The sequence below is a fragment of the Geospiza fortis genome, unplaced genomic scaffold (assembly GCF_000277835.1).
Source record: "Geospiza fortis unplaced genomic scaffold, GeoFor_1.0 scaffold108, whole genome shotgun sequence".
Lineage (NCBI taxonomy): Eukaryota > Metazoa > Chordata > Aves > Passeriformes > Thraupidae > Geospiza > Geospiza fortis.
Genome location: NW_005054439.1, coordinates 338,017 through 360,417, shown reverse-complemented (window position 1 = coordinate 360,417; position 22,401 = coordinate 338,017).

Below are 22,401 nucleotides of genomic sequence, written 5' to 3'. Positions count from 1 at the left end.
ACTTACAAATCCCATTTGTGACAGTAATTTTTCAGATTCCCTTGAGTCTCTGGGCCTGGAAAGCTCACAGCTGAGCTGTTAGCCAACCACTTCAGCTGGTAAAAAAGGATGGGCCTTTGCTTCAGTTTTTGACATTATTTGAAATAAATCATAAACAGAAAAAAGTATTTTCAACTTGTATTTGTTCTCTAATTATTTGAACCATCAATTCAATTCTGATGACATTTGTAATGTTTTGCCGTAAGAATTATTTCGGTTGAAAAGGAATATATATAATATATAGAAATTATATGTGTGTATATATTTTACACAAATGTATATTTTATTAATAGATACTTACACATGAAACAGGAAAAATGAAAAGCAAATGCAGACAGTATCTGGTTTTTGCTGTGTTTAGTCTGACTAACAGATGTTCTTGTTATTTTAACAAACTTATGCATGCCAAGAAATTAAAACCTAAAGCAAAAAAAATAGCTTCATAGCAGGCCTTTATAAATAATAAAATGAAAAAATAAAAAATAAAATTAAGGAAGAAAAAGGATAGGAAAAAAAAGTCGAACTAGGAAAAAAGGTGGTAGGATTCACAAGTAAACCCGAGTTGGAATAAATGGATATGGTGAATAGTACAGGAAAATATGTCATTTACATATTCAAGTTATAATTTGAGAATAATTATTTAAGTCTTAGCTAATTCTATTCAACATTGTTTATAACTCAGTTGGTGAAAGAAAAATACATTTAAATCATTAAACTTCTTTTTCATCACATTGTACATCACGTTTCAGACTGAAAATTCAAAATTCTCATGTTATTTTATTGCCATGTTTTCATTTTTTATATTGTTTCCTAGCTGCAGTGGAATGCATATCACTTCATTTTTCTTCATCTTTGCACAATTTTTCTGATATGTATGATGGAATTATCTTTTTTTTCCTAAGTGGCTAATTTCAAGTATTTTTGCTGTGTCCTTTAAAAAAATTGTATGCTTAGATATTACTGTCTGGTGTGAAAGAGGCAGCAGACTTCTCACTTAGAGTAAGAACTGAGCTAAGTTCAGCAAAATCTGGTTGTGAAAATGTGGCCCACTGATATCAATCCTGCATTTGCTCTGCTGCAGTAGTGATAGCTTGTTAGGAAACTCATCCAGTATTCAGTCTAAATTCTTGGAGCTGCTATTCCTAACTGCATATACCACCACTGGTGCATGTTGATGGGGTATCAGGTTGAAAGGGAAGTGAGCATTTGTACCTATGATTTTCCAGTCATCTGTTTGCTGCTGCAAAATATGAGAAGAGAGAACCTTCTACAGATTTTCTTGCTGAAGGATTATTTGCCATTAGTTTTCCTAGCAAGTTCCAGCCTCTAATGAGGTATCCCATAGTTTATATTACTGGTCTACACCTCATCTTCTTCAGGAGACTGGTAACTTCAGGTGACTTGTAAGGCTACTTCCATTATACTGAAGGAACAGTCATACAAATCTCAGCCTCATACCTGCAATTCTGAATAAAAACCACCAAATTTAATCAAGACCACTTGAAAATACGTATATTATTTGACATGGAATAATGAAAGAGAGTTAATTTCCAGCAGAACTGAAATAGTTAAGTGTAACCTGGACTTTTTTTGAAGACAACTACCCCATGAATTGCAAACTATCCTGAGAACAAGGATTAAAAGCAGTGACCACTTGCTAGTATCTGGCATTCCAACAGAGAGAAGGCATGAAGTTGACCAGAAGGCAAAGAGCTCCTGAGAGATAAAAAACATCAAATAATCTAGTAGCCATTCCCATAGAAAGCTTCCATCAATAACTAAAAAAAGACTTTTCTAACCTTTTATAAAGAATGGCAATCAGCTTAACAGAAAGACAAGCAAATTCTCTGATGTATTTATTTGGAACACGCCAATTCATCTGTCTGTAGACTTGTTCTAATGGCCCATTTATTTTAATGGCTCATTAAAATGTAAAAGTATAGCGCAAGATGAAACAGTTGAAGAGACATTTTCAAAGGTGTAGAAAGAATGTATTTATTCTACTATATTGGGAACAGGTACACACTTTCATATTTTAAATCAGGCAACTTAGAGTTTGGCGATTATTACCTGTCTCAATGCAAACGAGAATTGCATACAGAAAATATTCTTGTTGATTTAGAAGGTAAATACTTATATAATGGTAAAGTTTCGGACAGTTGCCATGAAATACTGCTAAATATTTACCATTTGATCAGTAAGAAGTCTATCAAATCTCTTTAGTGGGATTTGGGATTTACAAGCTGTATAATTAGCTTCTCTATGCACACAAAGTAGCTTACCTGTATTCCATACAACAAGCCTTTAAAATTTAGGAGCAGCAGGTGGTTAGTATTAAATTAAGTACCATAGAATCACGGAGTTGTAAGTTCAGAAAAGACCTTTAAGATCATCTGCCTTCAAGGCAGCACTACCACCATGTTCGCCTCTAAACCGTGTCCTTAGGTGCCACATCCACATGTCTTTTGAGCACTTACAGGAATCATGACTCTATCACTCCCCTGGTCAGTGTGTTTCAATGTTTTATAACCCATTCCATGAAAAAAATTTTTCATAATGTCTAGTCTAACCCTCCCCATGAAATAAAGTGCTTAAATGCTAGAAAAGTACAGTCATGGCTGCTTTGGTAAAGGCAGTTGCTGTTTTTCCCTCATGATCACACAATCATAAAACAGTTTGGGTTGGAAAAGACCTCTAAAGATGAATTGTGCAATTGAGTTACTGGAATAGAAGTGTCAACGCCAAGTTTTCATTTTTCCTCCTTTTCTGTTTCTCTGCACCATGCAGCATGAAAGAACCCAAAGCCTTTAAAGGTTACTTAATAAAATATAATGCATAGCCTCTCATTCATGTGTTTGTATCAAGGGAGAAATAGGTTCTGTGGTAACTAGACAAGAAATTTACACAAGCAATAAAAAGTTGGACATTTGGGACTTCATGTAGAGCACATAGTGATTTTATAGAGATGAAGATCACATAATTTTCTTTATATCACTCCTGATTTATGCTGCAAAAACTGCAAGGAAAATTCAATCTATATTGTGATTTATAAGCATACGACTGAAAATTGTCAGGATAATGGCTGTCTGCTCATTAAGGGACAGGCACCTAAAGACAAAGCATGAAAATATGAACAAGACACATGTCTCATCTTCCAGGGCTCCATCCCACAGTCCCCAGGGTGAAACAAGCAAAGAAGCCCCAAGGGTGGCAGCCAAGGATGACCAAAATTCTGGATGACTATGCAAGTTTCTGACAGGCCACAGCTGAGACCAGCACTTCTGCAGTCTCAATGGGGCAGGGACTACAGCCCCAGGCTGAGAAATGCTGAAAGGATCTCTTTGGCCCATGAGTGCACCTGGTCAGAGGCCCAGGTAAGGTTGGTCAGGGCCAGGCACTGGTGCACTAAGGTCCTGAAAAAAGCAAAGCATGTAACGTATGGTATTTTAGGCTGTGAGGCTGCAAGAACTTAGATTAGATGGCTGTAATGAGAACTTCTGAACCAAAAACCTGTGGCAAGAACACCTTTCCCAAACGCCTGCCAAAATATTCTCATCTATAACAAGAAATACCAAAGCAATTTCAGCTTCCCTCTGGCAACTGAATGCAACACATGGGTCTAGATCAAACTGTGCAATTATATGAACTAATTACAGCATGTAATAAAGATTTTCATGGATAATCCCAAATACTAATTTTTAAAAATGCAGAAAGGTCTAATATTACCTTTATTATCAAATTTCCTTGCCTACTTGATTTTTAATCAGAAATTTTAGGGCTATATGTGTTGGGTCAGGCAGAAGTTTTTGAATATTTGAGCTACAAGAGAACTCACTCTTCCATCTTTGGCAATTAGAGTTGCTCTTCCTGGTCCCCAGCATTCCCCAGGAGCTGATGGTATGGTTAGGCCTTCATCAATAAACTAGAACATCTTACATCTTACTCTTCCACGCGGGAAATAAACTTTTTTCTTGTCCTTCCTTGAAAGGGAAACCTCATTCATTTATTTTATTAGGCGCACAGTCTTTGAACCAACAGTATCCTTGAAATATTACTTGAGAGTGTGCTAGATGGCATAGATCAAATCATGCCAGGAAGGGCAATAGCACTTAAGCAACACTGTTGCTTATGTGACAGCGCTTCAGATCATGCCCTGGCCCCCTGGCCTTTTTAAGCTGATCAGTGTAAACTCTGGGTAAACAGAAAGCATTCCATTTTCTCTGAGCCCTGGTCTTTCGCTTTGCTCGCTGCTTCAACCACAATGAAGGACGCCCAACTCTGTAGATGTATGGCAACATACATATTCACATCATCTCAGTTGGCACAACCGCTTCTCTTTTTATACAATGCTCTTACTTGATGAGAGCATAAAGTAGTCAGGCATCTTCCCAGGTGCCCAAAACCACACATTTTGCTGCTGGGGAAGGAAACATGAAGCAGCATATGTATTTTTACCTCTCATCCTGACACATTTAACTTCATGTAGGCAGGCAAGAAAGTGTTAAAGAAGCAGCTATTCATTTTAAACTTAGCCGCATGGCTTCACACACAAACTCAGACATTTGAATTATCCTAAGAAATTTAATTTCCAGGGTGTTCACCAGCCATTACAACATTTTCACAGGTTGTATAAGCTTGTGAATCAAGCAGCAAAGTTATTCCCACAGAGGGTAATTAGTGAATCCATATGAAAAATAACAAAGCGATGGAATTGAGGGCAGCACCTGGCAGCTACTATTAACGCTGCTACCAAGAGCTAAAGGTAGCAAAAAGTTTGTGTTTTACTTTGTGTTTTACCAAGAACATGTCACATTGGAGTATGGGGATTCCTCATCCTTGTACAAAAGGATGCTTTTGCGCGCAGCTTGTCAAAATTTAAATTTGTGTGTTTTCTTTGAGTTTTTGTGAGGAGGTTTTTGGATTGTTTTAATATGTTTTCTGCAGTGTTTAATATGTTTTCTTTAATTATTCTCTTCATCTGAACCAAATAAATACAAAAAGACCTTCATCAAAGTCTCTTCCTTGATTTACATCATTACTGGTAGGAGCTGCTGTAAGCCTTGCATGTTCTCCATCTTATTTCATCAATCATGTAGGTTGATGAGAGTTCTCTTGTGCTACCAGTGGAGTACATGCAGGGTAACCAGTGGCTGGGTACAGAGGCCTGGAAGCTTTAGCTGAACCTGGACACCTGAGAAATACATGTCTGATTTTTCAAAGCAGTCTTATTGCTATTGTGTATTTTTAGCCATGTTTCTTATCATTTCTCTGATTAAAATGAGAGGAAAAATCTAGATACTCATGACAGTATTAGTAGTGTTTTTGTAGAGAAAGGCAATATAACTTTTTTCATCTGTCTGAGTCATGGAGCAAATTAATTATTGGAAGTGTTCAAGTAACTATTCCTGAAATTCGCTATATATTTTTGTATTCACATGTTAAAAGTAAAAGGTACATTTCACTTACGGTAATATTGAGCACAAAACTCAAAAGGAAGTATCATTACCTTTCATTACTTTTCTATGAAATCTCTGCAGAGGTTTGTTCTAAACCACATCTATGAGCAATGACCTAAGCATATTTTGTGTAACTAAAAAGATGCTGATTTCTAAAGGGAAGTGTGTTTTCTGGAGTCTTAGGTCAGGATATTCACCACATAATTAAGACAGCATATTATGGAGGGATAAATTGCACTACTTTTTTATCTTCTTGAACCAAGAAAACCCACTGTTTGTAGCATTCTGAACCGCCTGTCTTTTCCACATGTCAGTTTGTCTATTCATCAGCGTAAAATTAATGAAAGAAATTTGTGTGCCTAACAATTCCTTTAATCAGTGAGGATCAAACCTCGAGATTTGCATTTCAAAAGTACTTTTTATTGCTATAGTGAATAGTTTATTTTTACTAGGGAGCAAAAAAAATTTATTTCCTCACAGTAGCCACTAGAAAATAGGATATCTGAGGAGAGACATTATTGACTGATCCACCAGGAACTGCTGGGAAAAAGACAATTTCTCTCTTGGAGGAAGTAGCAGTAGCAGTAAATCCTCAGATTTTTCTGGCATAATATGTCAGTTTGCTACTGACAACCTAAGGTCAGACATGCCTGCTCAAGATGTGAACGTAGTTTCTTGTCCCATACATATTTTTTCAGTATGTGGCAAAATCTGCTCTCAGTCACTGTTTTACACCTACAAGTACTGGAGCTGGTTTTGCAGACTAAGATAAACAAAACTCTCAAAGAGGAGAATCTTTTCCCAAAAGACTTTAAATTTCTGCAGTGCTGTTTAAAGTGCTTTCTGCAACTGTCTTGGAAGGCTGTAGCAAGTGCTGCCATAGGGAAACACCAAGGATAGGGTTCAGCACATAGCCTCACCAGAGCCTGCTTAGGACGAGCGTGACAGAGGAGGTCACAGAAAAGAAAGTGATCATCTGATTATTTCCTTGCTCTGTCAGCAGCCAGGCTGATTGTCTGCTTTAGTTTCCTGGACCTTATGAGAGGAAACAGCTTATAACCCTTCAAAAACCTTACCTCTTCCAGACCACAGCAAAGTTCTTGTGTCAAGCCTGAGCAAAGAGAAAATGTCTTCCTTTCCAGAAAGGCAAAACATCAGAGAAGAAAAAACCTACCAGACTGCAGCAAAAGTACTCATGTCTGAGAAGAATATTTTGTCTCTTCCACATGAACCTTTGTCTCTTCTATGTTGGATCCTTGCATCCAATTCTCGCATCCTCTCTCTCTCTCCCCCCATTCCTGGTATGAAGTTTACCAAAAGGGAGTTGAACTAGCAATAACAAATTAGATTATAATGCATTCTGACAGTTAATATTCCACTTCTTGCTCACAGTTTAAAAATTAAGTTTTTGCAAAAACATAGATAATGCTAGCTGCAAAGGAGTCCTGTTTCTTGGATCAGTTTTTCATTAGTGTGTGTATGGGATAAAGGAGCCTGTGTCACATGGCTAAATCTTTCACTGGTGGCCATCATTGCAGCTTCGTTTATATCAGACAAATGCTGTTTATTTACAGCAGCCTTGGATAACCCAAAGGCACTCTCAAGATCTGTTCTTGTATTTGCAACTTAGACAAATTTATCATGTATCATGATGCTCACCTATTGTCAATTTTGCAAATATGGACTGGTTTAATTTTCATAGAGACTATCAAAAATATTATCATGGATTCTAGACATAGTGTTGTTAGTTGAAGACTGCTGTACATGAAAGAGGTAGTGATCCATGTTGCAGTTCACATGAACAGGCTAAGGCCTGCACAGTGCTGTGCTTTGTGTGTACCATGGCAGATTGGGACACAAATCATTGCAGGTTGAAGCTCACCACAGCAGAGCAAGCAGCTCCCCCATGGCATCAGCCACTATGCCACCTGCACATCCTTGTCTTTATCCAAAACTCTATCATAAATTCTCATAAAACATCCCTTTTTGTTTAAAATGACTACAAGAGCTGTTTTAAGAAAATCTTGTAAGGTCTTGAGTGACCAAAATGAGATACCCTTTCCATGGACAATACCTGCGTGGTGTACTGTGCCATCATTGGATGCCTAGGTATTACCACTCAGTTCAGGATTCCCTTCATAATTTTAGCTCTAAAAATGGCACTTAAGCAATAATTTACAGTATCTGAGTGCTTTTCTTAACATGTTCATAAAAAATAGAAGCTGCTGTTAAAAAAGTCTAAACCAGTGTTTTAGGTTTATGAGTAAAAATACCATTTAATGTCGCTTACATATTTTAAAAATGCTTTTCCAAATGAAAATGTTACCAAGAGCATCAATTTTATTATTTAGAAGTCACCTACTTTGGCTATTGTATCTGTAGGAATATTTTGTATGAAAATACTGTAATTAAACTCATCCTTAATCTAGATCAGTGGTTCACCTGAAAATATTTCACAATTTATCATTTAATTTTTTCCATTCTATAGTTAAAACTGAGCCCAGTTCTATACCACATTGAGAAATTGTTGTAGTGTGGTGTTTTGAAAAAATTGTCTCAAACGCCTGAAGTTTCACTATATTGAAGAAAAAAAATGCTTTCTAGAAGTGATATCTTGATATGATCAAATTAATAAAATTTTTATTTATTCCCTGTAGCAGTTCAGTTTAACATGCACAGGAAATTTTCTACATTGGAAATATTTACTGTGACCATATAACACTGCTTAAACAGCACTTCTGAACTCATGGGCAGGTGCTTAACTACAAGATCAGGTTTTCTAGTTTTTTCCATGTTCTACAGCTTTGTGAAGCCAGCTGTCAGCAGAAGGATATTTTGCTCTCAGTATCAGTGCATTTAGCAATGATGCATTAGTACAGATGGCGTGGAGGCTGGGCTGTGGAGGCACACAAGTAAAAGACATTCCTGTTCTCATAAATCAGTCTCGTTTCAGAGTGCCCAGTCTCACCTGCTATATACCTCTAAGAAATAATCATTATTCTGAGAAAACACCAAGTCAACTCAATAGGGTCTTGAAAAATACCACTACATCTTGTCACATACTCCAAGAAATCTCAACCAATATCCATTAATTCTGGGTGAGTTCTCTAGGGTGCTGGTAGTAAATTAAAGAATAATACTCTTCCCCAGAAAACGACTCAGAGGACTCAGAGTTTGCCAGATGACAGAGTAAGGGAGAAGTTTTTTTCTGGATGATTGGTTCTGTGACCTACTCCTGGAATAAGACTAGTACGTTGGAATTACCATCTTCTTCTCCTCCAAGCATCTGTCACAAAAAGAGTTGAACTGGAAACATTGGGGCCAGGTGCAGGAGAATGAGCTCTGCAAGAGGGTATAATAAGTTCTGCTCCTTCATCTCCATGCATCTTTTATAATGATGCATTTGTAATATTTATTAAATGTGGTAATCACAGAAGCAGAACAAAAAGCCTTGTTATAGCCATTAGAAGAAATTGTAGTTTCACATTTTTGGAGGTCTGTGCCCACCCTGTCAATTTGGAGAAATCAGAAGACACTTAAAAAACTAAATCTTTTGTAGAAAACACTAATGAACACTAATTTTAGATTTTTTTCTTCTGCATTTTAAAAACTCTCTCTACATATGCTCAAATCCATCTGTACTGATCCACAAACATGCTAGTTGGCAAATCTACTCATAAAAATTTTAACTCTAGTTTTATCCTAACATCAATACATTTCAATTAAAAATATTTTTGCTGTAAATAACTCAAGGATAGATCTAATGTATAAATACATAGTAAGAGTTCAAGTTCTTTCTTGTACTTGCTTGTGCCCTTTTCTTAGATCTCTCTTCTGTAAAGACTTTTTAAACCACATTTCAGCAAATTCAATGAAAAATAAAACTGTATCTGTAAGAGTTTGTGGAGTGGGAGATGTTTCCATCTCACAGGCTTGGTAGAATTTTCTTCAACTAATTCTCATTTTCCTACCATAGTTGGATAGCAAGAAGTAAGACATAAGTGAGATGTCCACAGTACTATTTCTAGTAGCATCATACTCCTGCTAGATTTTACCTCCTGGAAACACTACCGTGAAAATTACAGACTCAATTTTAGTAAAGGATTTCAGAACTGCTCTATAGAAAAAGGACAAAAAGCAGAGAGAAGCATCTAAATTAATTTACTTGCAATGATAGGGCTTAAAACAGGATGTTCAAAGTACCCACACTGCCTTGCAGAACATTTTTATAGGCTATGACATCTCTCTTCACCTAAGGCACAGAAGTAGAGTCTTGCTGGGTGGGCAAGCAAACTAGTAGCTAGTGAAAGACTACTTCTTTTATTTACAATTTTCATTCTAAGATGATCTTCCTGTTCGGTTTCCTTGTGATCCACTGCTTGTCTTAATCCCTGCATGTTCAAAAACGTCTTAAAAAGTGCAGCTGCATAAAGGCATTTAAGCTGGGCCTCCGGTGAAGACGACTTTGACTGGAATACCTGGGATTCCTTTGTGCTGATCTTCAGGTGCTCTCCTGGTGGCTTGTGATCCCTCTTCAGAGTCAGGGAATCTTTTGCTGGCTCTTGAATCAGTTTAAATGGGATAGATTGAGGTTCCACTTCCCCAGGAAATTTAATTTAAAACCTTCTCAACATCTTGGCAAGACCATGATCAAACAAGCTGGAATAGAAATCCATTCTCATGGATAACAGACATCTATGAGAGAACTGGAGTCAAGCTTTTTAACCATAATGACGGCACAGTGATCACTGATAGAGAGTACTGCAAGCAGGTTCAGAAGAGCATGAAAATATTCTCCAATGGCATGACAATATCCTTTAATAGCTTCACTCTCCCTTGATGCTTTTCTGAAAATATCCTCTTCAGTTCCTAATTCAACCATGGCAGGCTGAACCTGTACACAGAGAGGAACAAGAAAGTGTCAAGACTGCAGGGCTAAATTCACTCAAACCTTCTGTTTAAAATTTAAATACTGAATTTCATACTGCTGGGGCATGGTGTTTTAAAAAATTCATAAACTTCTGAAAAACAGTAACATGCCCAGTAATGGATGAAGTAATGTGCGAATCCCTGCTGCCCCTTACTCTGTCATTTCTTTCTCTCTAAATAAGTATGTGGGCCACATACCAAGGAAATGCAATATAATAAATGCATGTGAATAAACAAACTGAGGCTGATTAAACTGGAAATATGCACTTGCTTTTTGTTCCTTTCTCTGTCTCTTTATTTCTTTCCCTCTTCTTCCTTGCACCCTTCATTCTTTTGTTCATCCTGTCTCAGTCTTTTCCTTTCATATAGCCTGTTCCTTCTTTCCATGCATAGTTTTCAAATTGCTGTGCCCTTTCTGCCAGCAATGTTTGCTTCACCAAAGTTATGTCATCATTCTTGATTTATTCTCTTAAATAGCATTCACTACACCTGAGTAATAGAAATGGGTCTCTTTAGCCTGAGGCCACATGGTATGACACAGCCTGTGTTTATGCACTTAAACTCTCCTTCTTCCAAAATACAGTGGTGTCTGTATTTTGGAACAAACAACATACTGACAGCAAGGTGCTGGGCCAGACTCCTATTGCACCCTACAGACCTTTGCATCTATCTCCTCACTGCTTTTCTAAACAAACACATATGACAGTCTCCTCACTTCTGCTCCATGTGTAATAGTTCACATATCTACAGCAAAACAGATTGATGCATGCTATCCCTTTACTGCCTGAACCCTTCAGTCACCATGGAGAGTGTTAGGTGCTTCTGCATGTCTCCCCCAGCTTCTGCACAGTCCAAAATTCAGTGGCTCCTGGCACCATTCCGGCTTCCACTCTCACTGCTTATTTTGGTACCATTCTTTGACATGCTCTGAACCTACCATTAGCCCAGAGTAAGTAGAGTGCAACACAAGCATGCTAACACAGCATGTAACCACTTATGACATTTTTAACTTACGAACCTTTGATTGCAAATCTTCCTCATCAACCCTCAAAAAAAAAAAAAGCTCCAGGATTTAAACTATATGGAAATAGAAGAGGAAGAGGATGCTGTGGCAGGGCTTGCTGTTGTGTATGTTGTGCTGTATTATTTGCAGTAACCTTTCGGTTAAACAGGATAATGCTAGAATGATTTGGCCAGAAGAAGCCCATCAAACAGGCAGAACCTTTACTAACAGGGCCCATGCCATTCTCCAGACCGTCTATGGGGATTGCTTTGGAAACTCTGGCTGGCCTGGACCAGAACCGTGCTGGGGCATTTGCCACCAATGTAAAAGTATTGGACAACTGCATGACAGTGTTCAAAAATATGTTGTGGTTTGGTTTAGTTTATAACTAGAGACATAGACTTTTTGATTTGACTCATGTGTACTGCCTAGAGTGACAAAGTACTCTTGACTTAGGTCAGGTTCCGAACTAGTGGAATCCCTGGTTCTTTAGAAAAAAGAATATCAAAATTTGGGTGAATTTTTTTGAGCTATACATGGACTTGTATGCTTTATCTCTATTCATTTTAACTAGGCATCTGAGTCTCTTAAGTGGTTTTGAAAATCAAAACAAATTCCTTCAATTTGGCACCTAGAGATAGCTTCCCATCCCTCATTAAAAGTGTGATATGTTGTGTTTAAATGTAAATGGGCGGATTTAAAAGAAAAGTTTGCATGGTGCCTTAATTGTGGGATATAAAAGCAACTTCATATAAAATCTGTCATCTTCTCCCACTGCAGTCAAAATATAATTGTTCTATTTCTCTCTGTTTTCTTCTAATTTTTTATTTATTTATAAGCATTTACTTGGAAGGTATGGAAAAATAAAAATTTTATTCTTTACTTTTACAGAGAAGTAGCTTTTTTATGCAGTTATCTCCCAAGTCTCATGCATGATCATGACAATTTTGTGTTATACATCATCATTTGTGAACCAACATTAAAGGACAGTTTTTCCCCTCTATACCTTTGTTCAATGTGCCAGTCAGTGTCTGTTGCTCTTCATCTTTGCCTGAATGATACCAAACTTCTGTCTTTAGTCAGGTGGTGAATCAGCCTTCAAGGAATCAGAGAATACCCTGTACAAGAACAGCCTGGTGGAACATGTCTAACCAGTAGTTTGCTCTAACAAGAGAATAGATCAAAGAAGTGTTATGCAGAATACATTTTGATGCATTAAGAGCAATACAAGGAATTTTTCATATAAGGCATTGTTGTCATGCAGGTGTGTCAGTATTTCAAGAGGTCTTACACTAAAATTGTAATTGAACCCAAGGTTGAGGCATTCCTTCACTTCATTTATGTCTGATAAAAGTTCACAGCTTTCCTAAATCTGATCCTAGCTAATTTCTGAAGGGGTCCATTTCTTTGGTGTTCCAGATAATTATTAGGTTTTTTCAGAGTGCTTACTTCAAAGTGCCAACATCTTGGTTTAGCAGAGAACCGAACTCCTATGACTGCCCACATAGATAGATGCTACCAAAACAGACATACATTTACTTGAGATGCTATTTAGAGACTTTACCTAGTTTCTCAGACAGTTAACAGCTGTCTTTCTCCTTTCAAACATGATTATTTTTATTCTCAATTTCCCTTCAATGGCTCAGTCACTGTAAAATCCTGCCCCGGAAATTCTAATCCTGATGAGGTGAACTTTCTTCCAGTCTGTCAATATTGATTGTCATAACTTTTTCATGCATGTCTTACTTCAGAGGGTATAAGAGGGATATTAAATGCAACAACTGAGCTGTGAAAATGTGACTATAGAACACAGCAGCCGCTGTAGATCTTCTGCAGCACTTTATACCATTCTAAAGATGGTTGCTGTGAATTAGGAACACAACAAGGGCTTGTCCCAAGTCCTTCCGTATCCCTGCTGCAAAATGTTAGCTTTCATGCAGATGCATGTAATATGTGAACTTGTTTGTTTTTATTCTTTTCATACTTTCATTATTTGCAGTAGCTGTTGAAATACTGCAAAAGGAATGTCTTCTTTTTGCTTTATGAGATGATGTTAGCATTTTATCAAAAGGCAAAATTGCAGGAATAACTATATTCTAGGAATCACTTTCAGATTCTGAACAATATATTTGAACATTTGAACTTTTTTAATTGTTCACTACAAAGGATTCATTAACAGCCTAAATTATGAGTTTAACTTGCATAATACAATGCACTCAGTTAAAGCTAAATGTAGGAACAGAATTTATGCAATTGTAGAAGTTGTGTGAAATGGAGACTATTCCCCCAAGAATATAGAGGAAATTGCCTTTAGTGCATCAGTTGTCTTTTTCCCTCCTGACTTTCTCTTTTTTCAAATAGAAATCCAAAAGATTTAAATGGATGGAAGTTAACAGTGCAAAATGAAGGTCGCCAAATCAGTTTTAGATATACTGAGAATCTAAGATAATTCCTCAGCTCACTGTTCCTTGGCTTTTTTATTCTGATGGCTACTTAAAAATGGACCCACAAATTTAAATTCTACAGAAGACCCAGAATTTCTAGAGAGGCTCACAGATCGTTGCAGAGCAGTTTTAGAAATCTTACAACTCTTCCTCTATAGGCACATCTCTTCTGCCTATTTTTTTGGTTTGCTGCCTAATCACACTAGCAACAAACATTTGGAAAACTTGCTTGAACAAATAGCCTTTCAAACAGACAGATTAGCAGTGGAGATCCATTGAAATGCTCTATAGAAACATATTTTCTTTTGAACTACTAAACCCTGTGACAATCCTGATAGCTCAGAGGTATAAAAGTACTTCTTTGCATTCTCAACCTGAAGTTCAGTATCTGTGTCATCCCTAAATGATAACTGCGGACTATGTTATTCATGCCTGGAGGATTTAAAATATTCTTTGAAACTCCAGAGACCCTTCAAACTGCTGGACAAGTTTTCAGTGGATGCTAGACTTGAGCAGTAAGCAGTAAGATCTAGTGGGTGTGTGTGGGAAGTGTGGAGATTTCAAAGGTAACAGCATGAACTAAATTTAGGGAACTGATGCTAACAGGCAGCATAAGACACATTTAAGGTAGTTATTCTTAAGTATTTAAAAAAGACTGCAAAAAAAGGAAAATCTGATTTCCTAAATATTTATGCTGTCTGATTTATAATAGATGCTCCAAACACTTCAAAAATTGAAAGCTGTCATGATTTTGTTTCTCATCAAAGTGCTTATTACAGATTCCTGGGTAGGAATGCAGCCATTTCACTGGAGAATTTAATTCAAAGAGGATTTTACATTCAAAAAAGGGCAATTGCTAAGTTTTATGCTCCTTAAAAAAGGAAAGGAAAGGAAGGGAAAGGGAAAGGGAAAGGGAAAGGGAAAGGGAAAGGGAAAAAGAAAAGAAAAGAAAAGAAAAGAAAAGAAAAGAAAAGAAAAGAAAAGAAAAGAAAAGAAAAGAAAAGAAAAGAAAAGAAAAGAAAAGAAAAGAAAAGAAAAGAAAAGAAAAGAAAAGAAAAGAAAAGAAAAGAAAAGAAAAGAAAAGAAAAGAAAAGAAAAGAAAAGAAAAGAAAAGAAAAGAAAAGAAAAGAAAAGAAAAGAAAAGAAAAGAAAAGAAAAGAAAAGAAAAGAAAAGAAAAGAAAAGAAAAGAAAAGAAAAGAAAAGAAAAGAAAAGAAAAGAAAAGAAAAGAAAAGAAAAGAAAAGAAAAGAAAAGAAAAGAAAAGAAAAGAAAAGAAAAGAAAAGAAAAGAAAAGAAAAGAAAAGAAAAGAAAAGAAAAGAAAAGAAAAGAAAAGAAAAGAAAAGAAAAGAAAAGAAAAGAAAAGAAAAGAAAAGAAAAGAAAAGAAAAGAAAAGAAAAGAAAAGAAAAGAAAAGAAAAGAAAAGAAAAGAAAAGAAAAGAAAAGAAAAGAAAAGAAAAGAAAAGAAAAGAAAAGAAAAGAAAAGAAAAGAAAAGAAAAGAAAAGAAAAGAAAAGAAAAGAAAAGAAAAGAAAAGAAAAGAAAAGAAAAGAAAAGAAAAGAAAAGAAAAGAAAAGAAAAGAAAAGAAAAGAAAAGAAAAGAAAAGAAAAGAAAAGAAAAGAAAAGAAAAGAAAAGAAAAGAAAAGAAAAGAAAAGAAAAGAAAAGAAAAGAAAAGAAAAGAAAAGAAAAGAAAAGAAAAGAAAAGAAAAGAAAAGAAAAGAAAAGAAAAGAAAAGAAAAGAAAAGAAAAGAAAAGAAAAGAAAAGAAAAGAAAAGAAAAGAAAAGAAAAGAAAAGAAAAGAAAAGAAAAGAAAAGAAAAGAAAAGAAAAGAAAAGAAAAGAAAAGAAAAGAAAAGAAAAGAAAAGAAAAGAAAAGAAAAGAAAAGAAAAGAAAAGAAAAGAAAAGAAAAGAAAAGAAAAGAAAAGAAAAGAAAAGAAAAGAAAAGAAAAGAAAAGAAAAGAAAAGAAAAGAAAAGAAAAGAAAAGAAAAGAAAAGAAAAGAAAAGAAAAGAAAAGAAAAGAAAAGAAAAGAAAAGAAAAGAAAAGAAAAGAAAAGAAAAGAAAAGAAAAGAAAAGAAAAGAAAAGAAAAGAAAAAAGAAGGCATCGGATAATTGCCTTTAACCATGTAGCTTAAATGATGCCTCAGTCTTGGGTCTAAGTTTAAGAGAGATTAGCAATTTGGTTAATCATTGTAGCTCCTTTTGTACTCTGTTGGAGATAGAAATACAGATCCAGCAGTCAATTCACAATAATCTTGAGTGGATTCTGCACTGAGCAGTCTTGGAAGGTCCTTGCCCTGACTGCATCCTTCTAAATGGGGACGGCAAGAAACTAATTTGCAAGTGACAGTCAACAGATGAGTGGATAACTACACGCCTTTGTTTATAAAAAGTAGTACTGTAGATAGATGAAAAAGATAGTAGAATTTATGGATGCCAGGGAGCAAGGAGTGGTGTGTGACCTTTAGAACTCGTAACTACTGTGCTTTTTCAACCAATGCATCCACGCACTGCATGTGTCTAAGGAACAAGTGAAAATCAGTATCTACACATAGTTTAAAAAAAATCAAGTATTCCTGCACCCCTAAATCACCTCAAGAATGGAAGATTCCATAATTGTTCCTTTCATCCTTCCTCCCTTTCTTCACATGCTGTAGCAATAACCTGGCTTATTTAACACCTTCACTTTCTATCCATTTTTCCATGCATACACTCAAATGCAGATTCCTGTCTTGTCTTCCAGCTCAATTTAAAAGCATTTCCATTGCCCTCAACAAAATGCACATTCAATTCATGTTCATGATAGATTTTAGCCTTAAAACAATATTTAAATTTGTCAGCACTGAAGGATCCAGTTTCTAAAGTATGAAATTTTCCACTCATTCAGCATACATCAACTTCCAAAGCCTTGGTTTTTTTGGTAGCTTTATCAGACACACGATGGCCTTATGAGATCACCACAGCTATATGGTAGACAACTTTCAAGCCATGAACAACCTTTTAGGTACACCTTACTTGCAGGAAAGTACTTTGTTGCAATACTAATATGAGCAGAGTACCCTCTCCAATTATGCAAGGATCATTTAACCTGCAGAAGCATTTCAATTATATGTAAAAAAATAGAACAGTAAATGGTTTCCTTTGTTTGCTAGTTCTAGCAAATGCACACTCACAAATGTCATAATATTTGTCTTGGTTTGAAAAGGCAGTGAGTTTTTTGGGATGCTGTGGTCAAACCAATGGGTGCTCAGATCTGAATATTGGCACCTGGTGTGGCCACTGAGGACATGGGTACACCTCTGAGAACATGGGGGTTAAAAGCAGAGAACTTCCAGAGGGAAGCTCTCTTGGGTTCTGTCCAGTCCGTGAGGGAGGTCAGAGCTCCCCTGCCAAGCTGCGGGCTGGGTGGGGCAGGAGAAGCCGTGCAGCCGGCCGGGTGAGGTAGGCCGGAGCCTTGGACAGAGAAGGGAGGTGAAGGCCCCTGCAGGATGGAAGGGTGGAGGAGCACCAAGAGGCATCGGGCAGCCACCCCCCCACCACCAGGAGAGAGAGCGAGCGAGCTGCTGTCTGTGCATGTGCCACCTTGAAATTTGATAGCACGGCCAGCCGAGAAGGAGAAGGGGAGGGTGCAGCGAGAAGATGCCTGGCAGAGCAGCCTGGGAGTTCTGGACAGGCAGAGCCTGAGATTTTTAACCCTTTTCTCAGATGATGGAAACCTTACAAATGCTGATCCTACTGGAATTGAATGAGAAGAGAGAGATAGAGATAAGAGGAAATGGGCCACGAGAGAAGTTGAGAAGAATCTTAGGTGGGAGGAGATGATGGAGTGGCCTTTGGCTGGACTTTTCTTGTATAGCCATGGACAGAACCATTTTTCCTGTGACACAGAGACTGCATTCAGGGGGAGGCAATGGCTTGGAGCCAAGAGAGTGCAGTGATGTTATGTGAAGGAGTGCGTGAACAGAGACGATGGGTGACGAGGGTGGTGGTGCCCTCCATCTTCAGGAAAGAAGAAGATCTCTGTTCTTGAGACCCCTCAGCCCCAGGGGGTGAATTTGGGGGGGACAGGTGTCCCAAAAGTGACACCATGGTTTTTTTTGGACCTGGGCAAAGCATCCTTATAAGAGAAAACCCTAGAAGCAGCTCTGGTCCATGCGCAGTGGTGAGAGCACTGGGCATGGAAGGAAGATGTTAAGATGGCAAATGATCTCTGGGCGGTGCCACATGTGACAGGAAACACAAGAGGCCTCAAATGTGTTTCCAGGGGAAGCCTATGGTACAAGAGGGACTCCTCTCTTCTGGATGAACTGAGAATTAATTATCTAAAGGGTGGTGATGGACTGAGATTTGATGATCTGGAGGGGTGGATTGAATTGGGAATTTGGTAGGGGGAGGAGGAATGGTTTTGGAAGGTTTTCATTCTGAGTTCAGTGTGTTTTCTCTTTGTATATAATTGTAGGTTAATAAAGTTTTTTCTTGTTTATTCTTAAGCTGGAGCCCGCTTTGCTCTATTCATGGTCACATCTCACAGCAGACACTAGGGAGCATATATATTCATGGGGGCACTGGCATTGTGCCAGCGTCAAACCGTGACAATTACAAAACCAGAACGTATACTGTTTTACAGTTAATCAAAACATTAAGAAATCAGCAGCTGCAAACACTGACAGTCTCATACCAATATGATTTGGAATGTGACATTATTACATTGCCAGTGAGTTACAGGTTTTAACATACAAAAGCACAGAGATTTTCATAGCCAGGAATGTTGTTGTTACCTTTTTTGGGATTCTGCAGAGTTCAGATTCCTGCAATGAGCATTGGCCATATCAGAAATATTGATCCATGCTGTTTCCATGTCCATTAGATCAGGGCTGTATATGCCCTGAAAGCTGACCAAAATAATCATTACAGCAGGAAAAAGCATTTTGTTGGAACAAAAATTTTTACCAACTTAAAAAAAGCCTTGACCTGATTTTCAATAGCTGACATGTATCCAGAAAGAAAAATGAGAGAAAAACATTATACAAAACAAGACAACAAATTCACTGATTTCCACATGATTATGAACTCATAGTATAATTGTGTGTACACTATTAGAACAACATCTAGTTGCATGTTTAAATCATTCATACTTTTATTTGGTGCTGTAAAATAAACCAACTATATCCAAATTCGCAAATCCAATAATAAATTATAAAGGAGGACAATACTACTAAAAAATAAAGTTTTATCTATATCTGTAAAAAATAGCTTATGGCTGATTTTTTTTCCAACTCTTTCAAATAATTTCATTTCAATAACTTTGATCCTTTATCTTTTGCTTTAGATGAAGCGTTGAATGATGATAGCAGGACAATGAGACAGTATTTGTCTTAGGTCAGCCTGTTCAAATGCTTATGGAAGCACTTCTTTCTCTCCATCTTAGCTCAGTGAAATGCAGGAAATAATCTTGTACTAAGAGAATTCCTAATGAGGATTTATATCACACAATATTTAAGTCATCAAAGCACATTTTGTTGCTATAGTAACAATAATCCTCCACACACAAGATGTAAAGAAATTTGTCTAAAATAATGCATCCTGTATTCATCATAGACATTGGCAGGTAATCTTTTCAACTGTCTAGCTGTCCTTGTGTTCAGAAGAATTTTATTTTAGTTTTTTAAAGGAGCATCTCCTTTAGAAGATGTGAGAGCAACTGCTTATTTTGCTATAAAAACACTTTATGATATTGTGTGCTCACACAACTGGTTAATGAAATTCAGCAAAAACCTGGACTGAGAGCATCTCAGTACTTAAAAGAAATAATATGTAACTTGGTATGTCAACTGTACAACATCCAGAGACTAAATTGTTGTTTCTAATGTTCATTTTAGTATTACAGATTATAGTGGAGCATTGATGAAAAATATGGAAAGCATCAGGAGCAAATGACAGTATTTCATCAAGTACAGTTGGCATTTTCTCAGAAGCATAAGAGAGTTAGGAGCTCCCTCCGGAAGAACATGGTGCTTTTGATGAGGGGAGACTACTGGGAAATTGGTGAAGTTCTGAATTTAAAGTGGTGTAGCAATTCCGCCATAATTCCCTATGTGAATATTCTTATTTTCCATTGAGCACTAAAGATATTTAGCAAAGTCAAATGCCACATCAAGATGATTTAAAACTCTGTCTGTACTGCTTCCCTAACACAACATCAGCAAGGAGAAGCTATAGTAGAGAGTCATTAGTGGGACTGGAAAAGCTGGGAGCAACAAAAGGTCATAATTCTTTAACACCCCAGTGAATAGGAGAGGCAAACAATATATGTCACGTCAGAAGTACATGATGTGGCAATTTTGCCCAGGCATGCAGGGAGGATGCTAAAATCTGCAGGTAGGTCCACACCTCAGGTAATTGCTTAGTGCTCTAGGTCTCTGCCATAATGGCGGACACTCAACTTAGAGCCAAAACTGTTCTGTTTACTGAGACAGCCCCTGAGAAGTCTGATGTTTCTGCTCAGATAGGACTGGTAAGGAAGGAGATGCCTGTACAGATGTAGCTTGCAATAGATGTCCAGTTACTCCTTCTGGAGAAAAGGCAGTACCTGCACAGCATACACAGGTTGATAACCTGCTGCAGCACATGGCCAAATTACAGGTGATGGTTAATAAGCTGTGCAGTGTTAGAGAGGCTGAAACAGAGATGGACATGTGGCTTCAGAACCATATACCTACAATGGATACCACTGAGCAAAAGGCACCTTGGACCCTGATGACCCAAAAAGCAGGGCTCAAATTCAACCTCCACCCTGCAACATCCAGACCAAAATCAGATACTATGTTTTAAAAGCTTTAGATGTTTATGAGCAAGACCAACAAGGAGAATCTGCACTAGCAGTGCATGGTGGTTACTGTAAAAAGAAACTCTGAATGATCATAATGGGTGACAGATCATGATGGGCCATTGAGGGACTCATCTGCTGGCCTGATAGACAGTCACAAGAAATATGCTGCTTACTGGGGGATAGGATTCATGATGTTTTGAGAAGGTAGGAAACCTTCATGGATGGAGGGCACGCCCAATAAATCTCAAATGCAAGAAAGAAATTTATGAGATATGGAAAAAGGGACAGGCCACATGGGAAGACTAAAGGAACATTGTCAGGGTATGCAGCGGTACGATGAGAAAGGCCAAGGCTCACTTGCAGCTGAGACTGGCAAAGAATCAAGGACAACAAGAAAGGCTTCTCCAAGCAGTTCAGCAGCGAAAGGAAGAATAGGAAAAATGTGGGGCCGCTGCTGAATCAGATGGGCATCCTGGTAACAGAAGACCCTGAGAAGGTAGAATCAATGAATGCCTTCTTTGTCTCAGTCTTTACTGCTGAGGTCAACCCTCAGGAGTCCCAGACCTTGGACGTAAGAGAAGGCAAGAGAAAGGAAGACTTCCAGTTGTTCAGAGAGTTGGGTTAGCAATTGGCTAGGCAGTTTAAATACCCATAAATCCGTGGGCCATGATGTGCTGCACCCATGGGTGCTGAGGCAACTGGGAAATGTGTATCTGCCAGTCTCCATCAGCTTTGAAAAATCATGGAGGATGGGAGAGGTGTCTGATTGAAGGAAGGCCAATGTTACTCTCATCTTCAAAAGGGGCAAGAAGGGGGACCTGGGAAACTACCTGCCAGTCAACCTCACCTCCATCCCTGGAAAGGTGATGGAACAGGTCATTCTGGAGGTCATCAACAAGCATGTAGAAGAAAAGCAGGCCATCAAGAGAAATCAGCATGAATTCACCAAGAGGAAGTCATGCTTGACCAATCTGATAACCTTCTCTGAAGACATGGGAGGATGAGTTGATGAGTGGACAGCAATGGATGTATACCTGGACTTCAGCAAGGCTACTGACACTGTCTCCTATAACATCCTCATCCTAGGTAAGCTCAAGAGATGTGGGTTAGATGAATAGGCAGTGGGGTGGATCAAGTGGTCGCTGAGTTCAGAGGGTCATGATCAGTGGAGTAGAATCTAGTTGGACACCAGTAGAAAGGGATGTTCCCCAGGGATCAATACTGGATCTAGTCTTATGCAACATTTTTATCAATGAGCTGGATAAAGGGATAGAGTGTACCTTCAGGAATTTGCTGATTATAGCAGACTGGTAAGTGTAGTTGGTACATCTGAAGGATGTGCTGCCATTCAGTGGGATCTTGATAGGCTGGAAAGATGGGTGGAATAAAACCTAATGAGGTTTCTCTAACAAGGGCAAGTGTAGGGTCCTGCACCTGCAGAAAAATAATAACCCCAATTACCAGTACAGGTTGGAGGATAACCTGCTAGAGAGCAGCTCTGTTGAGAAGCCGACCATGAGCCAGGAGGGCTATCCTATGGTATCTGAGGATACCCTGGTATCCTAGGGTACATGGGGAAGACTGCCCAGCAGGTCAAGGGAAGTGATTTTTCCCCTCTACTCAGCCCTAGTGAGACAGCATCCCAGATGTTGCATCCAGTTCTGGGCTTCTCCATACAAAAAAGATAAGGAGTTACTGGAGAC